Consider the following 22,670-nt stretch of genomic DNA (forward strand, 5'->3'; position numbering starts at 1 on the left):
ATAAGGTTGCATGTGGAGTAGCGTAGCATAGACGAAAAGTCTAAGGCGCCTTTTTTAGGCACTAGTCTCTTCGAGGGCGCGGGTTCGGTTGCCACCACTACCAAGTGATTTCTGAATTACAAGGTTTGATAACAATCTTATCAATTTAAATAAAAGTCTGGGTTATATTGAGATGTTCTACATTTTCACTGGGTCAAATACAGTCATCTTCGGTACGATTACTGCTGTGTAATTTTCTTGTATTTCACTTAGCTTTCAGCGCTACACAAGCCGATTTTCACAAGACAAGGTGGCAAGATAAACAGATTAATTTAATCCCCACACCCCCTATACGCGTTCATGGCGTGGTGCTATGCACAGGGGAGAACTTTACCTTTACCTTTTTATGAATTTCATGTTCATTTGGCGTTTCCTAAAGGATATGCTGCTCTTGCTGTATACCTTGGAAGATTATAAGTAGCCGTAACATAAAGTATAAGAAACGACAGAAACGTTGAATCGCGTATCTCTGAAGATGATCGGTTGCGAACAAGAGTTTGTAGCAGAATGTTATTCCACCGTGAAATTGAGCAGCTGAAGAAGAGTGTTTACAATTTATTTGCATGGATGAGAAGAGCATCAAGAGAATTGTATGTTCTGCCAAGAACTTAAAGTACTTCACAAGAGAACATAAGAGGAGGTATTGATCGGAATTGTGCTTTATTTATATAAATATGTGATAGGAAATTTTGTTGGAGGTAGTTACAGCCCTACATTTCGAGTCGTGAAAAATCTCTGAACAATCATTACCATAACTAGGATGATAGAAAAGTTGACGAAATACATTTTTAGTTAAATGTGTGGCCTCGGTAGCGCAGACGGTAGCGCGTGAGTCTCATAATCTCAAGGTCGTGAGTTCAATCCTCACCCGGGGCATTTCTTTCGTAAATTTTAAAGTTACTGTTGTAAATGTAATTCCCCTTTTCAACAAGAACATGGGACAAGCGGATCCAATTTATTTCACTCACACTTTTCAAATGCATAAACAGATATCTCATATCAGTGCAAATACAGCACACGTGTCTAAGCAGACTTGATGATGACTCGTTCAGAATTTAAGGAACCGTTGAGTTTTCTGTGGAATAAGGTTGCATGTGGAGTAGCGTAGCATAGACGAAAAGTCTAAGGCGCCTTTTTTAGGCACTAGTCTCTTCGAGGGCGTGGGTTCGGTTGCCACCACTACCAAGTGATTTCTGAATTACAAGGTTTGATAACAATCTTATCAATTTAAATAAAAGTCTGGGTTATATTGAGATGTTCTACATTTTCACTGGGTCAAATACAGTCATCTTCGGTACGATTACTGCTGTGTAATTTTCTTGTATTTCACTTAGCTTTCAGCGCTACACAAGCCGATTTTCACAAGACAAGGTGGCAAGATAAACAGATTAATTTAATCCCCACACCCCCTATACGCGTTCATGGCGTGGTGCTATGCACAGGGGAGAACTTTACCTTTACCTTTTTATGAATTTCATGTTCATTTGGCGTTTCCTAAAGGATATGCTGCTCTTGCTGTATACCTTGGAAGATTATAAGTAGCCGTAACATAAAGTATAAGAAACGACAGAAACGTTGAATCACGTATCTCTGAAGATGATCGGTTGCGAACAAGAGTTTGTAGCAGAATGTTATTCCACCGTGAAATTGAGCAGCTGAAGAAGAGTGTTTACAATTTATTTGCATGGATGAGAAGAGCATCAAGAGAATTGTATGTTCTGCCAAGAACTTAAAGTACTTCACAAGAGAACATAAGAGGAGGTATTGATCGGAATTGTGCTTTATTTATATAAATATGTGATAGGAAATTTTGTTGGAGGTAGTTACAGCCCTACATTTCGAGTCGTGAAAAATCTCTGAACAATCATTACCATAACTAGGATGATAGAAATGTTGACGAAATACATTTTTAGTTAAATGTGTGGCCTCGGTAGCGCAGTCGGTAGCGCGTGAGTCTCATAATCTCAAGGTCGTGAGTTCAATCCTCACCCGGGGCATTTCTTTTGTAAATTTTAAAGTTACTGTTGTAAATGTAATTCCCCTTTTCAACAAGAACATGGGACAAGCGGATCCAATTTATTTCACTCACACTTTTCAAATGCATAAACAGATATCTCAATTCAGTGCAAATACGGCACACGTGTCTAAGCAGACTTGATGATGACTCGTTCAGAATTTAAGGAACCGTTGAGTTTTCTGTGGAATGATGTTGCATGTGGAGTAGCGTAGACGAGAAGTCTAAGACGCCTTTCTTAGGCACAAGTCTCTTCGAGGCCGTGGGTTTGAATGCCACCACTACCAAATGATTTCTGACATACAAGGTTTGATATCAATCTTATCAATTTAAATAAAAGTCTTGGTTATATTGAGATGTTCTACATTTTTACTGGGTCAAATACAGTCACCTTTGGTACGATTACTGCTGTGTAATTTGTGTTGTATTTCACTTAGTTTTCAGCGTTTTTAATCTGCACACTTCAATTATACCGAAGGGTGAATCATTGTCCGAGGAACCGATGCTGTAAGTCAAGTACGCACTGGAATTAGATACCTAAATCGGACTTCGTAAGTATACATCAAGTCATAGTGTTGAACTTTATTCCATTACCTACTGCCTTTTCCCGTAAGGTTTGGTTTCATATATATTTTTCGTTACTAAATGATCGGCCTCGTATGTTTTATTCACTTCTCACTAGAACGAAACAATTACTATGGTTTCACACGTCTACAATTTTTCGATTTTTGTAGAATTTCCACATTTTTCCGAATCCACTGTCTGTATTTACATTGGGAAAGAAATCTTCACATAGAGAATTCACTGTCACATGCCGATTTTCACAAGACAAGGTGGCAAGATGAACAGATTAATTTAATCGAACATGAATTTCATGTTCATTTGACGTTTCCTAAATGATATGCTGCTCTTGCTGTATACCTTGGAAGATTATTAGTAGCCGTAACATAAAGTTTAAGAAACGACAGAAACGTTGAATCACGTATCTCTGAAGATGATCGGTTGCGAACAAGAGTTTGTAGCAGAATGTTATTCCACCGTGAAATTGAGCAGCTGAAGAAGAGTGTTTACAATTTAATTGCATGGATGAGAAGAGCATCAAGAGAATTGTATGTTCTGCCAAGAACTTAAAGTACTTCACAAGAGAACATAAGAGGAGGTATTGATCGGAATTGTGTTTTATTTATATAAATATGTGATAGGAAATTTTGTTGGAGGTAGTTACAGCCCTACATTTCGAGTCGTGAAAAATCTCTGAACAATCATTACCATAACTAGGATGATAGAAATGTTGACGAAATACATTTTTAGTTAAATGTGTGGCCTCGGTAGCGCAGTCGGTAGCGCGTGAGTCTCATAATCTCAAGGTCGTGAGTTCAATCCTCACCCGGGGCATTTCTTTTGTAAATTTTAAAGTTACTGTTGTAAATGTAATTCCCCTTTTCAACAAGAACATGGGACAAGCGGATCCAATTTATTTCACTCACACTTTTCAAATGCATAAACAGATATCTCATATCAGTGCAAATACGGCACACGTGTCTAAGCAGACTTGATGATGACTCGTTCAGAATTTAAGGAACCGTTGAGTTTTCTGTGGAATAAGGTTGCATGTGGAGTAGCGTAGCATAGACGAAAAGTCTAAGGCGCCTTTTTTAGGCACTAGTCTCTTCGAGGGCGTGGGTTCGGTTGCCACCACTACCAAGTGATTTCTGAATTACAAGGTTTGATAACAATCTTATCAATTTAAATAAAAGTCTGGGTTATATTGAGATGTTCTACATTTTCACTGGGTCAAATACAGTCATCTTCGGTACGATTACTGCTGTGTAATTTTCTTGTATTTCACTTAGCTTTCAGCGCTACACAAGCCGATTTTCACAAGACAAGGTGGCAAGATAAACAGATTAATTTAATCCCCACACCCCCTATACGCGTTCATGGCGTGGTGCTATGCACAGGGGAGAACTTTACCTTTACCTTTTTATGAATTTCATGTTCATTTGGCGTTTCCTAAAGGATATGCTGCTCTTGCTGTATACCTTGGAAGATTATAAGTAGCCGTAACATAAAGTATAGGAAACGACAGAAACGTTGAATCACGTATCTCTGAAGATGATCAGTTGCGAACAAGAGTTTGTAGCAGAATGTTATTCCACCGTGAAATTGAGCAGCTGAAGAAGAGTGTTTACAATTTATTTGCATGGATGAGAAGAGCATCAAGAGAATTGTATGTTCTGCCAAGAACTTAAAGTACTTCACAAGAGAACATAAGAGGAGGTATTGATCGGAATTGTGCTTTATTTATATAAATATGTGATAGGAAATTTTGTTGGAGGTAGTTACAGCCCTACATTTCGAGTCGTGAAAAATCTCTGAACAATCATTACCATAACTAGGATGATAGAAAAGTTGACGAAATACATCTTTAGTTAAATGTGTGGCCTCGGTAGCGCAGTCGGTAGCGCGTGAGTCTCATAATCTCAAGGTCGTGAGTTCAATCCTCACCCGGGGCATTTCTTTCGTAAATTTTAAAGTTACTGTTGTAAATGTAATTCCCCTTTTCAACAAGAACATGGGACAAGCGGATCCAATTTATTTCACTCACACTTTTCAAATGCATAACCAGATATCTCATATCAGTGCAAATACGGCACACGTGTCTAAGCAGACTTGATGATGACTCGTTCAGAATTTAAGGAACCGTTGAGTTTTCTGTGGAATAAGGTTGCATGTGGAGTAGCGTAGCATAGACGAAAAGTCTAAGGCGCCTTTTTTAGGCACTAGTCTCTTCGAGGGCGCGGGTTCGGTTGCCACCACTACCAAGTGATTTCTGAATTACAAGGTTTGATAACAATCTTATCAATTTAAATAAAAGTCTGGGTTATATTGAGATGTTCTACATTTTCACTGGGTCAAATACAGTCATCTTCGGTACGATTACTGCTGTGTAATTTTCTTGTATTTCACTTAGCTTTCAGCGCTACACAAGCCGATTTTCACAAGACAAGGTGGCAAGATAAACAGATTAATTTAATCCCCACACCCCCTATACGCGTTCATGGCGTGGTGCTATGCACAGGGGAGAACTTTACCTTTACCTTTTTATGAATTTCATGTTCATTTGGCGTTTCCTAAAGGATATGCTGCTCTTGCTGTATACCTTGGAAGATTATAAGTAGCCGTAACATAAAGTATAAGAAACGACAGAAACGTTGAATCGCGTATCTCTGAAGATGATCGGTTGCGAACAAGAGTTTGTAGCAGAATGTTATTCCACCGTGAAATTGAGCAGCTGAAGAAGAGTGTTTACAATTTATTTGCATGGATGAGAAGAGCATCAAGAGAATTGTATGTTCTGCCAAGAACTTAAAGTACTTCACAAGAGAACATAAGAGGAGGTATTGATCGGAATTGTGCTTTATTTATATAAATATGTGATAGGAAATTTTGTTGGAGGTAGTTACAGCCCTACATTTCGAGTCGTGAAAAATCTCTGAACAATCATTACCATAACTAGGATGATAGAAAAGTTGACGAAATACATGTTTAGTTAAATGTGTAACCTCGGTAGCGCAGTCGGTAGCGCGTGAGTCTCATAATCTCAAGGTCGTGAGTTCAATCCTCACCCGGGGCATTTCTTTCGTAAATTTTAAAGTTACTGTTGTAAATGTAATTCCCCTTTTCAACAAGAACATGGGACAAGCGGATCCAATTTATTTCACTCACACTTTTCAAATGCATAACCAGATATCTCATATCAGTGCAAATACGGCACATGTGTCTAAGCAGACTTGATGATGACTCGTTCAGAATTTAAGGAACCAGTTGAGTTTTCTGTGGAATAAGGTTGCATGTGGAGTAGCGTAGCATAGACGAAAAGTCTAAGGCGCCTTTTTTAGGCACTAGTCTCTTCGAGGGCGCGGGTTCGGTTGCCACCACTACCAAGTGATTTCTGAATTACAAGGTTTGATAACAATCTTATCAATTTAAATAAAAGTCTGGGTTATATTGAGATGTTCTACATTTTCACTGGGTCAAATACAGTCATCTTCGGTACGATTACTGCTGTGTAATTTTCTTGTATTTCACTTAGCTTTCAGCGCTACACAAGCCGATTTTCACAAGACAAGGTGGCAAGATAAACAGATTAATTTAATCCCCACACCCCCTATACGCGTTCATGGCGTGGTGCTATGCACAGGGGAGAACTTTACCTTTACCTTTTTATGAATTTCATGTTCATTTGGCGTTTCCTAAAGGATATGCTGCTCTTGCTGTATACCTTGGAAGATTATAAGTAGCCGTAACATAAAGTATAAGAAACGACAGAAACGTTGAATCGCGTATCTCTGAAGATGATCGGTTGCGAACAAGAGTTTGTAGCAGAATGTTATTCCACCGTGAAATTGAGCAGCTGAAGAAGAGTGTTTACAATTTATTTGCATGGATGAGAAGAGCATCAAGAGAATTGTATGTTCTGCCAAGAACTTAAAGTACTTCACAAGAGAACATAAGAGGAGGTATTGATCGGAATTGTGCTTTATTTATATAAATATGTGATAGGAAATTTTGTTGGAGGTAGTTACAGCCCTACATTTCGAGTCGTGAAAAATCTCTGAACAATCATTACCATAACTAGGATGATAGAAATGTTGACGAAATACATTTTTAGTTAAATGTGTGGCCTCGGTAGCGCAGTCGGTAGCGCGTGAGTCTCATAATCTCAAGGTCGTGAGTTCAATCCTCACCCGGGGCATTTCTTTTGTAAATTTTAAAGTTACTGTTGTAAATGTAATTCCCCTTTTCAACAAGAACATGGGACAAGCGGATCCAATTTATTTCACTCACACTTTTCAAATGCATAAACAGATATCTCAATTCAGTGCAAATACGGCACACGTGTCTAAGCAGACTTGATGATGACTCGTTCAGAATTTAAGGAACCGTTGAGTTTTCTGTGGAATGATGTTGCATGTGGAGTAGCGTAGACGAGAAGTCTAAGACGCCTTTCTTAGGCACAAGTCTCTTCGAGGCCGTGGGTTTGAATGCCACCACTACCAAATGATTTCTGACTTACAAGGTTTGATATCAATCTTATCAATTTAAATAAAAGTCTCGGTTATATTGAGATGTTCTACATTTTTACTGGGTCAAATACAGTCATCTTCGGTACGATTACTGCTGTGTAATTTTCTTGTATTTCACTTAGCTTTCAGCGCTACACAAGCCGATTTTCACAAGACAAGGTGGCAAGATAAACAGATTAATTTAATCCCCACACCCCCTATACGCGTTCATGGCGTGGTGCTATGCACAGGGGAGAACTTTACCTTTACCTTTTTATGAATTTCATGTTCATTTGTCGTTTCCTAAAGGATATGCTGCTCTTGCTGTATACCTTGGAAGATTATAAGTAGCCGTAACATAAAGTATAAGAAACGACAGAAACGTTGAATCGCGTATCTCTGAAGATGATCGGTTGCGAACAAGAGTTTGTAGCAGAATGTTATTCCACCGTGAAATTGAGCAGCTGAAGAAGAGTGTTTACAATTTATTTGCATGGATGAGAAGAGCATCAAGAGAATTGTATGTTCTGCCAAGAACTTAAAGTACTTCACAAGAGAACATAAGAGGAGGTATTGATCGGAATTGTGCTTTATTTATATAAATATGTGATAGGAAATTTTGTTGGAGGTAGTTACAGCCCTACATTTCGAGTCGTGAAAAATCTCTGAACAATCATTACCATAACTAGGATGATAGAAAAGTTGACGAAATACATCTTTAGTTAAATGTTTAACCTCGGTAGCGCAGTCGGTAGCGCGTGAGTCTCATAATCTCAAGGGCGTGAGTTCAATCCTCACCCGGGGCATTTCTTTCGTAAATTTTAAAGTTACTGTTGTAAATGTAATTCCCCTTTTCAACAAGAACATGGGACAAGCGGATCCAATTTATTTCACTCACACTTTTCAAATGCATAACCAGATATCTCATATCAGTGCAAATACGGCACACGTGTCTAAGCAGACTTGATGATGACTCGTTCAGAATTTAAGGAACCAGTTGAGTTTTCTGTGGAATAAGGTTGCATGTGGAGTAGCGTAGCATAGACGAAAAGTCTAAGGCGCCTTTTTTAGGCACTAGTCTCTTCGAGGGCGTGGGTTCGGTTGCCACCACTACCAAGTGATTTCTGAATTACATGGTTTGATAACAATCTTATCAATTTAAATAAAAGTCTGGGTTATATTGAGATGTTCTACATTTTCACTGGGTCAAATACAGTCATCTTTGGTACGATTACTGCTGTGTAATTTTCTTGTATTTCACTTAGCTTTCAGCGCTACACAAGCCGATTTTCACAAGACAAGGTGGCAAGATAAACAGATTAATTTAATCCCCACACCCCTTATACGCGTTCATGGCGTGGTGCTATGCACAGGGGAGAACTTTACCTTTACCTTTTTATGAATTTCATGTTCATTTGGCGTTTCCTAAAGGATATGCTGCTCTTGCTGTATACCTTGGAAGATTATAAGTAGCCGTAACATAAAGTATAAGAAACGACAGAAACGTTGAATCACGTATCTCTGAAGATGATCGGTTGCGAACAAGAGTTTGTAGCAGAATGTTATTCCACCGTGAAATTGAGCAGCTGAAGAAGAGTGTTTACAATTTATTTGCATGGATGAGAAGAGCATCAAGAGAATTGTATGTTCTGCCAAGAACTTAAAGTACTTCACAAGAGAACATAAGAGGAGGTATTGATCGGAATTGTGCTTTATTTATATAAATATGTGATAGGAAATTTTGTTGGAGGTAGTTACAGCCCTACATTTCGAGTCGTGAAAAATCTCTGAACAATCATTACCATAACTAGGATGATAGAAAAGTTGACGAAATACATCTTTAGTTAAATGTGTGGCCTCGGTAGCGCAGTCGGTAGCGCGTGAGTCTCATAATCTCAAGGTCGTGAGTTCAATCCTCACCCGGGGCATTTCTTTCGTAAATTTTAAAGTTACTGTTGTAAATGTAATTCCCCTTTTCAACAAGAACATGGGACAAGCGGATCCAATTTATTTCACTCACACTTTTCAAATGCATAAACAGATATCTCATATCAGTGCAAATACAGCACACGTGTCTAAGCAGACTTGATGATGACTCGTTCAGAATTTAAGGAACCGTTGAGTTTTCTGTGGAATAAGGTTGCATGTGGAGTAGCGTAGCATAGACGAAAAGTCTAAGGCGCCTTTTTTAGGCACTAGTCTCTTCGAGGGCGTGGGTTCGGTTGCCACCACTACCAAGTGATTTCTGAATTACAAGGTTTGATAACAATCTTATCAATTTAAATAAAAGTCTGGGTTATATTGAGATGTTCTACATTTTCACTGGGTCAAATACAGTCATCTTCGGTACGATTACTGCTGTGTAATTTTCTTGTATTTCACTTAGCTTTCAGCGCTACACAAGCCGATTTTCACAAGACAAGGTGGCAAGATAAACAGATTAATTTAATCCCCACACCCCCTATACGCGTTCATGGCGTGGTGCTATGCACAGGGGAGAACTTTACCTTTACCTTTTTATGAATTTCATGTTCATTTGGCGTTTCCTAAAGGATATGCTGCTCTTGCTGTATACCTTGGAAGATTATAAGTAGCCGTAACATAAAGTATAAGAAACGACAGAAACGTTGAATCACGTATCTCTGAAGATGATCGGTTGCGAACAAGAGTTTGTAGCAGAATGTTATTCCACCGTGAAATTGAGCAGCTGAAGAAGAGTGTTTACAATTTATTTGCATGGATGAGAAGAGCATCAAGAGAATTGTATGTTCTGCCAAGAACTTAAAGTACTTCACAAGAGAACATAAGAGGAGGTATTGATCGGAATTGTGCTTTATTTATATAAATATGTGATAGGAAATTTTGTTGGAGGTAGTTACAGCCCTACATTTCGAGTCGTGAAAAATCTCTGAACAATCATTACCATAACTAGGATGATAGAAATGTTGACGAAATACATTTTTAGTTAAATGTGTGGCCTCGGTAGCGCGTGAGTCTCATAATCTCAAGGTCGTGAGTTCAATCCTCACCCGGGGCATTTCTTTCGTAAATTTTAAAGTTACTGTTGTAAATGTAATTCCCCTTTTCAACAAGAACATGGGACAAGCGGATCCAATTTATTTCACTCACACTTTTCAAATGCATAACCAGATATCTCATATCAGTGCAAATACGGCACACGTGTCTAAGCAGACTTGATGATGACTCGTTCAGAATTTAAGGAACCGTTGAGTTTTCTGTGGAATAAGGTTGCATGTGGAGTAGCGTAGCATAGACGAAAAGTCTAAGGCGCCTTTTTTAGGCACTAGTCTCTTCGAGGGCGCGGGTTCGGTTGCCACCACTACCAAGTGATTTCTGAATTACAAGGTTTGATAACAATCTTATCAATTTAAATAAAAGTCTGGGTTATATTGAGATGTTCTACATTTTCACTAGGTCAAATACAGTCATCTTCGGTACGATTACTGCTGTGTAATTTTCTTGTATTTCACTTAGCTTTCAGCGCTACACAAGCCGATTTTCACAAGACAAGGTGGCAAGATAAACAGATTAATTTAATCCCCACACCCCCTATACGCGTTCATGGCGTGGTGCTATGCACAGGGGAGAATTTTCCTTTACCTTTTTATGAATTTCATGTTCATTTGGCGTTTCCTAAAGGATATGCTGCTCTTGCTGTATACCTTGGAAGATTATAAGTAGCCGTAACATAAAGTATAAGAAACGACAGAAACGTTGAATCACGTATCTCTGAAGATGATCGGTTGCGAACAAGAGTTTGTAGCAGAATGTTATTCCACCGTGAAATTGAGCAGCTGAAGAAGAGTGTTTACAATTTATTTGCATGGATGAGAAGAGCATCAAGAGAATTGTATGTTCTGCCAAGAACTTAAAGTACTTCACAAGAGAACATAAGAGGAGGTATTGATCGGAATTGTGCTTTATTTATATAAATATGTGATAGGAAATTTTGTTGGAGGTAGTTACAGCCCTACATTTCGAGTCGTGAAAAATCTCTGAACAATCATTACCATAACTAGGATGATAGAAAAGTTGACGAAATACATTTTTAGTTAAATGTGTGGCCTCGGTAGCGCAGACGGTAGCGCGTGAGTCTCATAATCTCAAGGTCGTGAGTTCAATCCTCACCCGGGGCATTTCTTTCGTAAATTTTAAAGTTACTGTTGTAAATGTAATTCCCCTTTTCAACAAGAACATGGGACAAGCGGATCCAATTTATTTCACTCACACTTTTCAAATGCATAAACAGATATCTCATATCAGTGCAAATACAGCACACGTGTCTAAGCAGACTTGATGATGACTCGTTCAGAATTTAAGGAACCGTTGAGTTTTCTGTGGAATAAGGTTGCATGTGGAGTAGCGTAGCATAGACGAAAAGTCTAAGGCGCCTTTTTTAGGCACTAGTCTCTTCGAGGGCGTGGGTTCGGTTGCCACCACTACCAAGTGATTTCTGAATTACAAGGTTTGATAACAATCTTATCAATTTAAATAAAAGTCTGGGTTATATTGAGATGTTCTACATTTTCACTGGGTCAAATACAGTCATCTTCGGTACGATTACTGCTGTGTAATTTTCTTGTATTTCACTTAGCTTTCAGCGCTACACAAGCCGATTTTCACAAGACAAGGTGGCAAGATAAACAGATTAATTTAATCCCCACACCCCCTATACGCGTTCATGGCGTGGTGCTATGCACAGGGGAGAACTTTACCTTTACCTTTTTATGAATTTCATGTTCATTTGGCGTTTCCTAAAGGATATGCTGCTCTTGCTGTATACCTTGGAAGATTATAAGTAGCCGTAACATAAAGTATAAGAAACGACAGAAACGTTGAATCACGTATCTCTGAAGATGATCGGTTGCGAACAAGAGTTTGTAGCAGAATGTTATTCCACCGTGAAATTGAGCAGCTGAAGAAGAGTGTTTACAATTTATTTGCATGGATGAGAAGAGCATCAAGAGAATTGTATGTTCTGCCAAGAACTTAAAGTACTTCACAAGAGAACATAAGAGGAGGTATTGATCGGAATTGTGCTTTATTTATATAAATATGTGATAGGAAATTTTGTTGGAGGTAGTTACAACCCTACATTTCGAGTCGTGAAAAATCTCTGAACAATCATTACCATAACTAGGATGATAGAAATGTTGACGAAATACATTTTTAGTTAAATGTGTGGCCTCGGTAGCGCGTGAGTCTCATAATCTCAAGGTCGTGAGTTCAATCCTCACCCGGGGCATTTCTTTTGTAAATTTTAAAGTTACTGTTGTAAATGTAATTCCCCTTTTCAACAAGAACATGGGACAAGCGGATCCAATTTATTTCACTCACATTTTTCAAATGCATAAACAGATATCTCATATCAGTGCAAATACGGCACACGTGTCTAAGCAGACTTGATGATGACTCGTTCAGAATTTAAGGAACCAGTTGAGTTTTCTGTGGAATAAGGTTGCATGTGGAGTAGCGTAGCATAGACGAAAAGTCTAAGGCGCCTTTTTTAGGCACTAGTCTCTTCGAGGGCGTGGGTTCGGTTGCCACCACTACCAAGTGATTTCTGAATTACAAGGTTTGATAACAATCTTATCAATTTAAATAAAAGTCTGGGTTATATTGAGATGTTCTACATTTTCACTAGGTCAAATACAGTCATCTTCGGTACGATTACTGCTGTGTAATTTTCTTGTATTTCACTTAGCTTTCAGCGCTACACAAGCCGATTTTCACAAGACAAGGTGGCAAGATAAACAGATTAATTTAATCCCCACACCCCCTATACGCGTTCATGGCGTGGTGCTATGCACAGGGGAGAACTTTACCTTTACCTTTTTATGAATTTCATGTTCATTTGGCGTTTCCTAAAGGATATGCTGCTCTTGCTGTATACCTTGGAAGATTATAAGTAGCCGTAACATAAAGTATAAGAAACGACAGAAACGTTGAATCACGTATCTCTGAAGATGATCGGTTGCGAACAAGAGTTTGTAGCAGAATGTTATTCCACCGTGAAATTGAGCAGCTGAAGAATAGTGTTTACAATTTATTTGCATGGATGAGAAGAGCATCAAGAGAATTGTATGTTCTGCCAAGAACTTAAAGTACTTCACAAGAGAACATAAGAGGAGGTATTGATCGGAATTGTGCTTTATTTATATAAATATGTGATAGGAAATTTTGTTGGAGGTAGTTACAGCCCTACATTTCGAGTCGTGAAAAATCTCTGAACAATCATTACCATAACTAGGATGATAGAAAAGTTGACGAAATACATTTTTAGTTAAATGTGTGGCCTCGGTAGCGCAGACGGTAGCGAGTGAGTCTCATAATCTCAAGGTCGTGAGTTCAATCCTCACCCGGGGCATTTCTTTCGTAAATTTTAAAGTTACTGTTGTAAATGTAATTCCCCTTTTCAACAAGAACATGGGACAAGCGGATCCAATTTATTTCACTCACACTTTTCAAATGCATAAACAGATATCTCATATCAGTGCAAATACAGCACACGTGTCTAAGCAGACTTGATGATGACTCGTTCAGAATTTAAGGAACCGTTGAGTTTTCTGTGGAATAAGGTTGCATGTGGAGTAGCGTAGCATAGACGAAAAGTCTAAGGCGCCTTTTTTAGGCACTAGTCTCTTCGAGGGCGTGGGTTCGGTTGCCACCACTACCAAGTGATTTCTGAATTACAAGGTTTGATAACAATCTTATCAATTTAAATAAAAGTCTGGGTTATATTGAGATGTTCTACATTTTCACTGGGTCAAATACAGTCATCTTCGGTACGATTACTGCTGTGTAATTTTCTTGTATTTCACTTAGCTTTCAGCGCTACACAAGCCGATTTTCACAAGACAAGGTGGCAAGATAAACAGATTAATTTAATCCCCACACCCCCTATACGCGTTCATGGCGTGGTGCTATGCACAGGGGAGAACTTTACCTTTACCTTTTTATGAATTTCATGTTCATTTGGCGTTTCCTAAAGGATATGCTGCTCTTGCTGTATACCTTGGAAGATTATAAGTAGCCGTAACATAAAGTATAAGAAACGACAGAAACGTTGAATCACGTATCTCTGAAGATGATCGGTTGCGAACAAGAGTTTGTAGCAGAATGTTATTCCACCGTGAAATTGAGCAGCTGAAGAAGAGTGTTTACAATTTATTTGCATGGATGAGAAGAGCATCAAGAGAATTGTATGTTCTGCCAAGAACTTAAAGTACTTCACAAGAGAACATAAGAGGAGGTATTGATCGGAATTGTGCTTTATTTATATAAATATGTGATAGGAAATTTTGTTGGAGGTAGTTACAGCCCTACATTTCGAGTCGTGAAAAATCTCTGAACAATCATTACCATAACTAGGATGATAGAAAAGTTGACGAAATACATTTTTAGTTAAATGTGTGGCCTCGGTAGCGCAGACGGTAGCGCGTGAGTCTCATAATCTCAAGGTCGTGAGTTCAATCCTCACCCGGGGCATTTCTTTCGTAAATTTTAAAGTTACTGTTGTAAATGTAATTCCCCTTTTCAACAAGAACATGGGACAAGCGGATCCAATTTATTTCACTCACACTTTTCAAATGCATAAACAGATATCTCATATCAGTGCAAATACAGCACACGTGTCTAAGCAGACTTGATGATGACTCGTTCAGAATTTAAGGAACCGTTGAGTTTTCTGTGGAATAAGGTTGCATGTGGAGTAGCGTAGCATAGACGAAAAGTCTAAGGCGCCTTTTTTAGGCACTAGTCTCTTCGAGGGCGTGGGTTCGGTTGCCACCACTACCAAGTGATTTCTGAATTACAAGGTTTGATAACAATCTTATCAATTTAAATAAAAGTCTGGGTTATATTGAGATGTTCTACATTTTCACTGGGTCAAATACAGTCATCTTCGGTACGATTACTGCTGTGTAATTTTCTTGTATTTCACTTAGCTTTCAGCGCTACACAAGCCGATTTTCACAAGACAAGGTGGCAAGATAAACAGATTAATTTAATCCCCACACCCCCTATACGCGTTCATGGCGTGGTGCTATGCACAGGGGAGAACTTTACCTTTACCTTTTTATGAATTTCATGTTCATTTGGCGTTTCCTAAAGGATATGCTGCTCTTGCTGTATACCTTGGAAGATTATAAGTAGCCGTAACATAAAGTATAAGAAACGACAGAAACGTTGAATCACGTATCTCTGAAGATGATCGGTTGCGAACAAGAGTTTGTAGCAGAATGTTATTCCACCGTGAAATTGAGCAGCTGAAGAAGAGTGTTTACAATTTATTTGCATGGATGAGAAGAGCATCAAGAGAATTGTATGTTCTGCCAAGAACTTAAAGTACTTCACAAGAGAACATAAGAGGAGGTATTGATCGGAATTGTGCTTTATTTATATAAATATGTGATAGGAAATTTTGTTGGAGGTAGTTACAGCCCTACATTTCGAGTCGTGAAAAATCTCTGAACAATCATTACCATAACTAGGATGATAGAAATGTTGACGAAATACATTTTTAGTTAAATGTGTGGCCTCGGTAGCGCGTGAGTCTCATAATCTCAAGGTCGTGAGTTCAATCCTCACCCGGGGCATTTCTTTTGTAAATTTTAAAGTTACTGTTGTAAATGTCATTCCCCTTTTCAACAAGAACATGGGACAAGCGGATCCAATTTATTTCACTCACATTTTTCAAATGCATAAACAGATATCTCATATCAGTGCAAATACAGCACACGTGTCTAAGCAGACTTGATGATGACTCGTTCAGAATTTAAGGAACCGTTGAGTTTTCTGTGGAATAAAGTTGCATGTGGAGTAGCGTAGCATAGACGAAAAGTCTAAGGCGCCTTTTTTCGGCACTAGTCTCTTCGAGGGCGTGGGTTCGGTTGCCACCACTACCAAGTGATTTCTGAATTACAAGGTTTGATAACAATCTTATCAATTTAAATAAAAGTCTGGGTTATATTGAGATGTTCTACATTTTCACTGAGTCAAATACAGTCATCTTCGGTACGATTACTGCTGTGTAATTTTCTTGTATTTCACTTAGCTTTCAGCGCTACACAAGCCGATTTTCACAAGACAAGGTGGCAAGATAAACAGATTAATTTAATCCCCACACCCCCTATACGCGTTCATGGCGTGGTGCTATGCACAGGGGGAGAACTTTACCTTTACCTTTTTTTGAATTTCATGTTCATTTGGCGTTTCCTAAAGGATATGCTGCTCTTGCTGTATACCTTGGAAGATTATAAGTAGCCGTAACATAAAGTATAAGAAACGACAGAAACGTTGAATCACGTATCTCTGAAGATGATCGGTTGCGAACAAGAGTTTGTAGCAGAATGTTATTCCACCGTGAAATTGAGCAGCTGAAGAAGAGTGTTTACAATTTATTTGCATGGATGAGAAGAGCATCAAGAGAATTGTATGTTCTTCCAAGAACTTAAAGTACTTCACAAGAGAACATAAGAGGAGGTATTGATCGGAATTGTGCTTTATTTATATAAATATGTGATAGGAAATTTTGTTGGAGGTAGTTACAGCCCTACATTTCGAGTCGTGAAAAATCTCTGAACAATCATTACCATAACTAGGATGATAGAAATGTTGACAAAATACATTTTTAGTTAAATGTGTGGCCTCGGTAGCGCAGTCGGTAGCGCGTGAGTCTCATAATCTCAAGGTCGTGAGTTCAATCCTCACCCGGGGCATTTCTTTCGTAAATTTTAAAGTTACTGTTGTAAATGTAATTCCCCTTTTCAACAAGAACATGGGACAAGCGGATCCAATTTATTTCACTCACACTTTTCAAATGCATAAACAGATATCTCATATCAGTGCAAATACGGCACACGTGTCTAAGCAGACTTGATGATGACTCATTCAGAATTTAAGGAATCGTTGAGTTTTCTGTGGAATGATGTTGCATGTGGAGTAGCGTAGGCGAGAAGTCTAAGACGCCTTTCTTAGGCACAAGTCTCTTCGAGGCCGTGGGTTTGAATGCCACCACTACCAAATGATTTCTGAATTACAAGGTTTGATAACAATCTTATCAATTTAAATAAAAGTCTGGGTTATATTGAGATGTTCTACATTTTTACTGGGTCAAATACAGTCACCTTTGGTACGATTACTGCTGTGTAATTTGTGTTGTATTTCACTTAGCTTTCAGCGTTTTTAATCTGCACACTTCAATTATACCGAAGGGTGAAACATTGTCCGAGGAACCGATGCTGTAAGTCAAGTACGCACTGGAATTAGATACCTAAATCAGACTTCGTAAGTATACATCAAGTCATAGTGTTGAACTTTATTCCATTACCTACTGCCTTTTCCCGTAAGGTTTGGTTTCATATATATTTTTCGTAACTAAATGATCGGCCTCGTATGTTTTATTCACTTCTCACTAGAACGAAACAGTTACTATGGTTTGACACGTCTACAATTTTTCGATTTTTGTAGAATTTCCACATTTTTCCGAATCCACTGTCTGTATTTACATTGGGAAAGAAATCTTCACATAGAGAATTCACTGTCACAAGTCGATTTTCACAAGACAAGGTGGCAAGATGAACAGATTAATTTAATCGAACATGAATTTCATGTTCATTTGACGTTTCCTAAATGATATGCTGCTCTTGCTGTATACCTTGGAAGATTATTAGTAGCCGTAACATAAAGTTTATGAAACGACAGAAACGTTGAATCACGTATCTCTGAAGATGATCGGTTGCGAACAAGAGTTTGTAGCAGAATGTTATTCCACCGTGAAATTGAGCAGCTGAAGAAGAGTGTTTACAATTTATTTGCATGGATGAGAAGAGCATCAAGAGAATTGTATGTTCTGCCAAGAACTTAAAGTACTTCACAAGAGAACATAAGAGGAGGTATTGATCGAAATTGTGCTTTATTTATATAAATATGGGATAGGAAATTTTGTTGGAAGTAGTTACAGCCCTACATTTCGTGTCGTGAAAAATCTCTGAACAATCATTACCATAACTAGGATGATAGAAAAGTTGACGAAATACATTTTTAGTTAAAAGTGTGGCGTGGGTAGCGCAGTCGGTAGCGCGTGAGTCTCATAATCTCAAGGTCGTGAGTTCAATCCTCACCCGGGGCATTTCTTTCGTAAATTTTAAAGTTACTGTTGTAAATATAATTCCCCTTTTCAACAAGAGCATGGGACAAGCGGATCCAATTTATTTCACTCACACTTTTCAAATGCATAAACAGATATCTCATTTCAGTGTAAATACGGCACACGTGTCAGAGCAGACTTGATGATGACTCATTCAGAATTTAAGGAATCGTTGAGTTTTCTGTGGAATAAGGTTGCATGTGGAGTAGCGTAGCATAGACGAAAAGTCTAAGGCGCCTGTTTTAGGCACTAGTCTCTTCGAGGGCGTGGGTTCGGTTGCCACCACTACCAAATGATTTCTGAATTACAAGGTTTGATAACAATCTTATCAATTTAAATAAAAGTCTGGGTTATATTGAGATGTTCTACATTTTCACTGGGTCAAATACAGTCATCTTCGGTACGATTACTGCTGTGTAATTTTCTTGTATTTCACTTAGCTTTCAGCGCTACACAAGCCGATTTTCACAAGACAAGGTGGCAAGATAAACAGATTAATTTAATCCCCACACCCCCTATACGCGTTCATGGCGTGGTGCTATGCACAGGGGAGAACTTTACCTTTACCTTTTTATGAATTTCATGTTCATTTGGCGTTTCCTAAAGGATATGCTGCTCTTGCTGTATACCTTGGAAGATTATAAGTAGCCGTAACATAAAGTATAAGAAACGACAGAAACGTTGAATCACGTATCTCTGAAGATCATCGGTTGCGAACAAGAGTTTGTAGCAGAATGTTATTCCACCGTGAAATTGAGCAGCTGAAGAAGAGTGTTTACAATTTTATTGCATGGATGAGAAGAGCATCAAGAGAATTGTATGTTCTGCCAAGAACTTAAAGTACTTCACAAGAGAACATAAGAGGAGGTATTGATCGGAATTGTGCTTTATTTATATAAATATGTGATAGGAAATTTTGTTGGAGGTAGTTACAGCCCTACATTTCGAGTCGTGAAAAATCTCTGAACAATCATTACCATAACTAGGATGATAGAAATGTTGACGAAATACATTTTTAGTTAAATGTGTGGCCTCGGTAGCGCAGCCGGTAGCGCGTGAGTCTCATAATCTCAAGGTCGTGAGTTCAATCCTCACCCGGGGCATTTGTTTTGTAAATTTTAAAGTTACCGTTGTAAATATATCTCCCCCTTCCAACAAGAACATGGGACAAGCGGATCCAATTTATTCAACTGACACCTTTCAAATTCATAAACAGATATCTCATATCAGTGCAAATACGGCACACGTGTCTAAGCAGACTTGATGATGACTCATTCAGAATTTAAGGAATCGTTGAGTTTTCTGTGGAATGATGTTGCATGTGGAGTAGCGTAGACGAGAAGTCTAAGACGCCTTTCTTAGGCACAAGTCTCTTCGAGGCCGTGGGTTTGAATGCCACCACTACCAAATGATTTCTGAATTACAAGGTTTGATATCAATCTTATCAATTTAAATAAAAGTCTTGGTTATATTGAGATGTTCTACATTTTTACTGGGTCAAATACAGTCACCTTTGGTACGATTACTGCTGTGTAATTTGTGTTGTATTTCACTTAGCTTTCAGCGTTTTTAATCTGCACACTTCAATTATACCGAAGGGTGAAACATTGTCCGAGGAACCGATGCTGTAAGTCAAGTACGCACTGGAATTAGATACCTAAATCAGACTTCGTAAGTATACATCAAGTCATAGTGTTGAACTTTATTCCATTACCTACTGCCTTTTCCCGTAAGGTTTGGTTTCATATATATTTTTCGTAACTAAATGATCGGCCTCGTATGTTTTATTCACTTCTCACTAGAACGAAACACTTACTATGGTTTGACACGTCTACAATTTTTCGATTTTTGTAGAATTTCCACATTTTTCCGAATCCACTGTCTGTATTTACATTGGGAAAGAAATCTTCACATAGAGAATTCACTGTCACAAGCCGATTTTCACAAGACAAGGTGGCAAGATGAACAGATTAATTTAATCGAACATGAATTTCATGTTCATTTGACGTTTCCTAAATGATATGCTGCTCTTGCTGTATACCTTGGAAGATTATTAGTAGCCGTAACATAAAGTTTATGAAACGACAGAAACGTTGAATCACGTATCTCTGAAGATGATAGGTTGCGAACAAGAGTTTGTGGCAGAATGTTATTCCACCATGAAATTGAGCAGCTCAAGCAGAGTGTTTACAATTTTATTGCATGGATGAGAAGAGCATCAAGAGAATTGTATGTTCTGCCAAGAACTTAAAGTACTTCACAAGAGAACATAAGAGGAGGTATTGATCGAAATTGTGCTTTATTTATATAAATATGGGATAGGAAATTTTGTTGGAAGTAGTTACAGCCCTACATTTCGTGTCGTGAAAAATCTCTGAACAATCATTACCATAACTAGGATGATAGAAAAGTTGACGAAATACATTTTTAGTTAAATGTGTGGCCTGGGTAGCGCAGTCGGTAGCGCGTGAGTCTCATAATCTCAAGGTCGTGAGTTCAATCCTCACCCGGGGCATTTCTTTCGTAAATTTTAAAGTTACTGTTGTAAATATAATTCCCCTTTACAACAAGAACATGGGACAAGCGGATCCAATTTATTTCACTCACACTTTTCAAATGCATAAACAGATATCTCATTTCAGTGTAAATACGGCACACGTGTCAGAGCAGACTTGATGATGACTCATTCAGAATTTAAGGAATCGTTGAGTTTTCTGTGGAATAAGGTTGCATGTGGAGTAGCGTAGCATAGACGAAAAGTCTAAGGCGCCTTTTTTAGGCACTAGTCTCTTCGAGGGCGTGGGTTCGGTTGCCACCACTACCAAATGATTTCTGAATTACAAGGTTTGATAACAATCTTATCAATTTAAATAAAAGTCTGGGTTATATTGAGATGTTCTACATTTTCACTGGGTCAAATACAGTCATCTTCGGTACGATTACTGCTGTGTAATTTTCTTGTATTTCACTTAGCTTTCAGCGCTACACAAGCCGATTTTCACAAGACAAGGTGGCAAGATAAACAGATTAATTTAATCCCCACACCCCCTATACGCGTTCATGGCGTGGTGCTATGCACAGGGGAGAACTTTACCTTTACCTTTTTATGAATTTCATGTTCTTTTGGCGTTTCCTAAAGGATATGCTGCTCTTGCTGTATACCTTGGAAGATTATAAGTAGCCGTAACATAAAGTATAAGAAACGACAGAAACGTTGAATCACGTATCTCTGAAGATGATCGGTTGCGAACAAGAGTTTGTAGCAGAATGTTATTCCACCGTGAAATTGAGCAGCTGAAGAAGAGTGTTTACAATTTTATTGCATGGATGAGAAGAGCATCAGGAGAATTGTATGTTCTGCCAAGAACTTAAAGTACTTCACAAGAGAACATAGGCGGAGGTATTGATCGGAATTGTGCTTTATTTATATAAATATGTGATAGGAAATTTTGTTGGAGGTAGTTACAGCCCTACATTTCGAGTCGTGAAAAATCTCTGAACAATCATTACCATAACTAGGATGATAGAAATGTTGACGAAATACATTTTTAGTTAAATGTGTGGCCTCGGTAGCGCAGTCGGTAGCGCGTGAGTCTCATAATCTCAAGGTCGTGAGTTCAATCCTCACCCGGGGCATTTCTTTCGTAAATTTTAAAGTTACCGTTGTAAATATATCTCCCCCTTCCAACAAGAACATGGGACAAGCGGATCCAATTTATTCAACTGACACCTTTCAAATGCATTAACAGGTATCTCATATCAGTGCAAATACGGCACACGTGTATAAGCAGACTTGATGATGACTCATTCAGAATTTAAGGAATCGTTCGGTTTTCTGTGGAATGATGTTGCATGTGGAGTAGCGTAGACGAGAAGTCTAAGACGCCTTTCTTAGGCACAAGTCTCTTCGAGGCCGTGGGTTTGAATGCCACCACTACCAAATGATTTCTGACTTACAAGGTTTGATAACAATCTTATCAATTTAAATAAAAATCTGGGTTATATTGAGATGTTCTACATTTTACTGGGTCAAATACAGTCACCTTTGGTACGATTACTGCTGTGTAATTTGTGTTGTATTTCACTTAGCTTTCAGCGTTTTTAATCTGCACACTTCAATTATACCGAAGGGTGAAACATTGTCCGAGGAACCGATGCTGTAAGTCAAGTACGCACTGGAATTAGATACCTAAATCAGACTTCGTAAGTATACATCAAGTCATAGTGTTGAACTTTATTCCATTACCTACTGCCTTTTCCCGTAAGGTTTGGTTTCATATATATTTTTCGTAACTAAATGATCGGCCTCGTATGTTTTATTCACTTCTCACTAGAACGAAACAATTACTATGGTTTCACACGTCTACAATTTTTCGAT

General features: G+C 38.4%; 16 non-coding genes across 16 annotated transcripts; all 16 read left to right on the forward strand.

Moving 5' to 3' along the window:
• The first annotated feature begins 842 nt into the window (after nucleotides 1-842).
• Nucleotides 843-915, forward strand: TRNAM-CAU (transfer RNA methionine (anticodon CAU)). Its single transcript has one exon. It is a non-coding gene; the product is annotated as a tRNA-Met (tRNA).
• Nucleotides 916-1,963: 1,048 nt separating this feature from the next.
• On the forward strand, nucleotides 1,964-2,036 carry TRNAM-CAU (transfer RNA methionine (anticodon CAU)). Its single transcript has one exon. It is a non-coding gene; the product is annotated as a tRNA-Met (tRNA).
• Nucleotides 2,037-3,375: 1,339 nt separating this feature from the next.
• TRNAM-CAU (transfer RNA methionine (anticodon CAU)) lies at nucleotides 3,376-3,448 on the forward strand. Its single transcript has one exon. It is a non-coding gene; the product is annotated as a tRNA-Met (tRNA).
• A 1,048-nt stretch (nucleotides 3,449-4,496) lies between these two features.
• On the forward strand, nucleotides 4,497-4,569 carry TRNAM-CAU (transfer RNA methionine (anticodon CAU)). Its single transcript has one exon. It is a non-coding gene; the product is annotated as a tRNA-Met (tRNA).
• Nucleotides 4,570-5,617: 1,048 nt separating this feature from the next.
• TRNAM-CAU (transfer RNA methionine (anticodon CAU)) lies at nucleotides 5,618-5,690 on the forward strand. Its single transcript has one exon. It is a non-coding gene; the product is annotated as a tRNA-Met (tRNA).
• A 1,049-nt stretch (nucleotides 5,691-6,739) lies between these two features.
• TRNAM-CAU (transfer RNA methionine (anticodon CAU)) lies at nucleotides 6,740-6,812 on the forward strand. The gene has a single exon. It is a non-coding gene; the product is annotated as a tRNA-Met (tRNA).
• Nucleotides 6,813-7,855: 1,043 nt separating this feature from the next.
• Nucleotides 7,856-7,928, forward strand: TRNAM-CAU (transfer RNA methionine (anticodon CAU)). The gene has a single exon. It is a non-coding gene; the product is annotated as a tRNA-Met (tRNA).
• Nucleotides 7,929-8,977: 1,049 nt separating this feature from the next.
• Nucleotides 8,978-9,050, forward strand: TRNAM-CAU (transfer RNA methionine (anticodon CAU)). Its single transcript has one exon. It is a non-coding gene; the product is annotated as a tRNA-Met (tRNA).
• A 2,156-nt stretch (nucleotides 9,051-11,206) lies between these two features.
• Nucleotides 11,207-11,279, forward strand: TRNAM-CAU (transfer RNA methionine (anticodon CAU)). The gene has a single exon. It is a non-coding gene; the product is annotated as a tRNA-Met (tRNA).
• Nucleotides 11,280-13,437: 2,158 nt separating this feature from the next.
• Nucleotides 13,438-13,510, forward strand: TRNAM-CAU (transfer RNA methionine (anticodon CAU)). Its single transcript has one exon. It is a non-coding gene; the product is annotated as a tRNA-Met (tRNA).
• A 1,048-nt stretch (nucleotides 13,511-14,558) lies between these two features.
• TRNAM-CAU (transfer RNA methionine (anticodon CAU)) lies at nucleotides 14,559-14,631 on the forward strand. Its single transcript has one exon. It is a non-coding gene; the product is annotated as a tRNA-Met (tRNA).
• A 2,158-nt stretch (nucleotides 14,632-16,789) lies between these two features.
• TRNAM-CAU (transfer RNA methionine (anticodon CAU)) lies at nucleotides 16,790-16,862 on the forward strand. Its single transcript has one exon. It is a non-coding gene; the product is annotated as a tRNA-Met (tRNA).
• A 1,339-nt stretch (nucleotides 16,863-18,201) lies between these two features.
• TRNAM-CAU (transfer RNA methionine (anticodon CAU)) lies at nucleotides 18,202-18,274 on the forward strand. Its single transcript has one exon. It is a non-coding gene; the product is annotated as a tRNA-Met (tRNA).
• Nucleotides 18,275-19,322: 1,048 nt separating this feature from the next.
• TRNAM-CAU (transfer RNA methionine (anticodon CAU)) lies at nucleotides 19,323-19,395 on the forward strand. The gene has a single exon. It is a non-coding gene; the product is annotated as a tRNA-Met (tRNA).
• Nucleotides 19,396-20,734: 1,339 nt separating this feature from the next.
• On the forward strand, nucleotides 20,735-20,807 carry TRNAM-CAU (transfer RNA methionine (anticodon CAU)). Its single transcript has one exon. It is a non-coding gene; the product is annotated as a tRNA-Met (tRNA).
• A 1,048-nt stretch (nucleotides 20,808-21,855) lies between these two features.
• TRNAM-CAU (transfer RNA methionine (anticodon CAU)) lies at nucleotides 21,856-21,928 on the forward strand. Its single transcript has one exon. It is a non-coding gene; the product is annotated as a tRNA-Met (tRNA).
• Nucleotides 21,929-22,670: the final 742 nt, after the last annotated feature.

This window comes from Lepisma saccharinum, chromosome 3, assembly GCF_977018435.1.
Source record: "Lepisma saccharinum chromosome 3, izLepSacc3.1, whole genome shotgun sequence".
Classification (NCBI taxonomy): Eukaryota; Metazoa; Arthropoda; class Insecta; order Zygentoma; family Lepismatidae; genus Lepisma; species Lepisma saccharinum.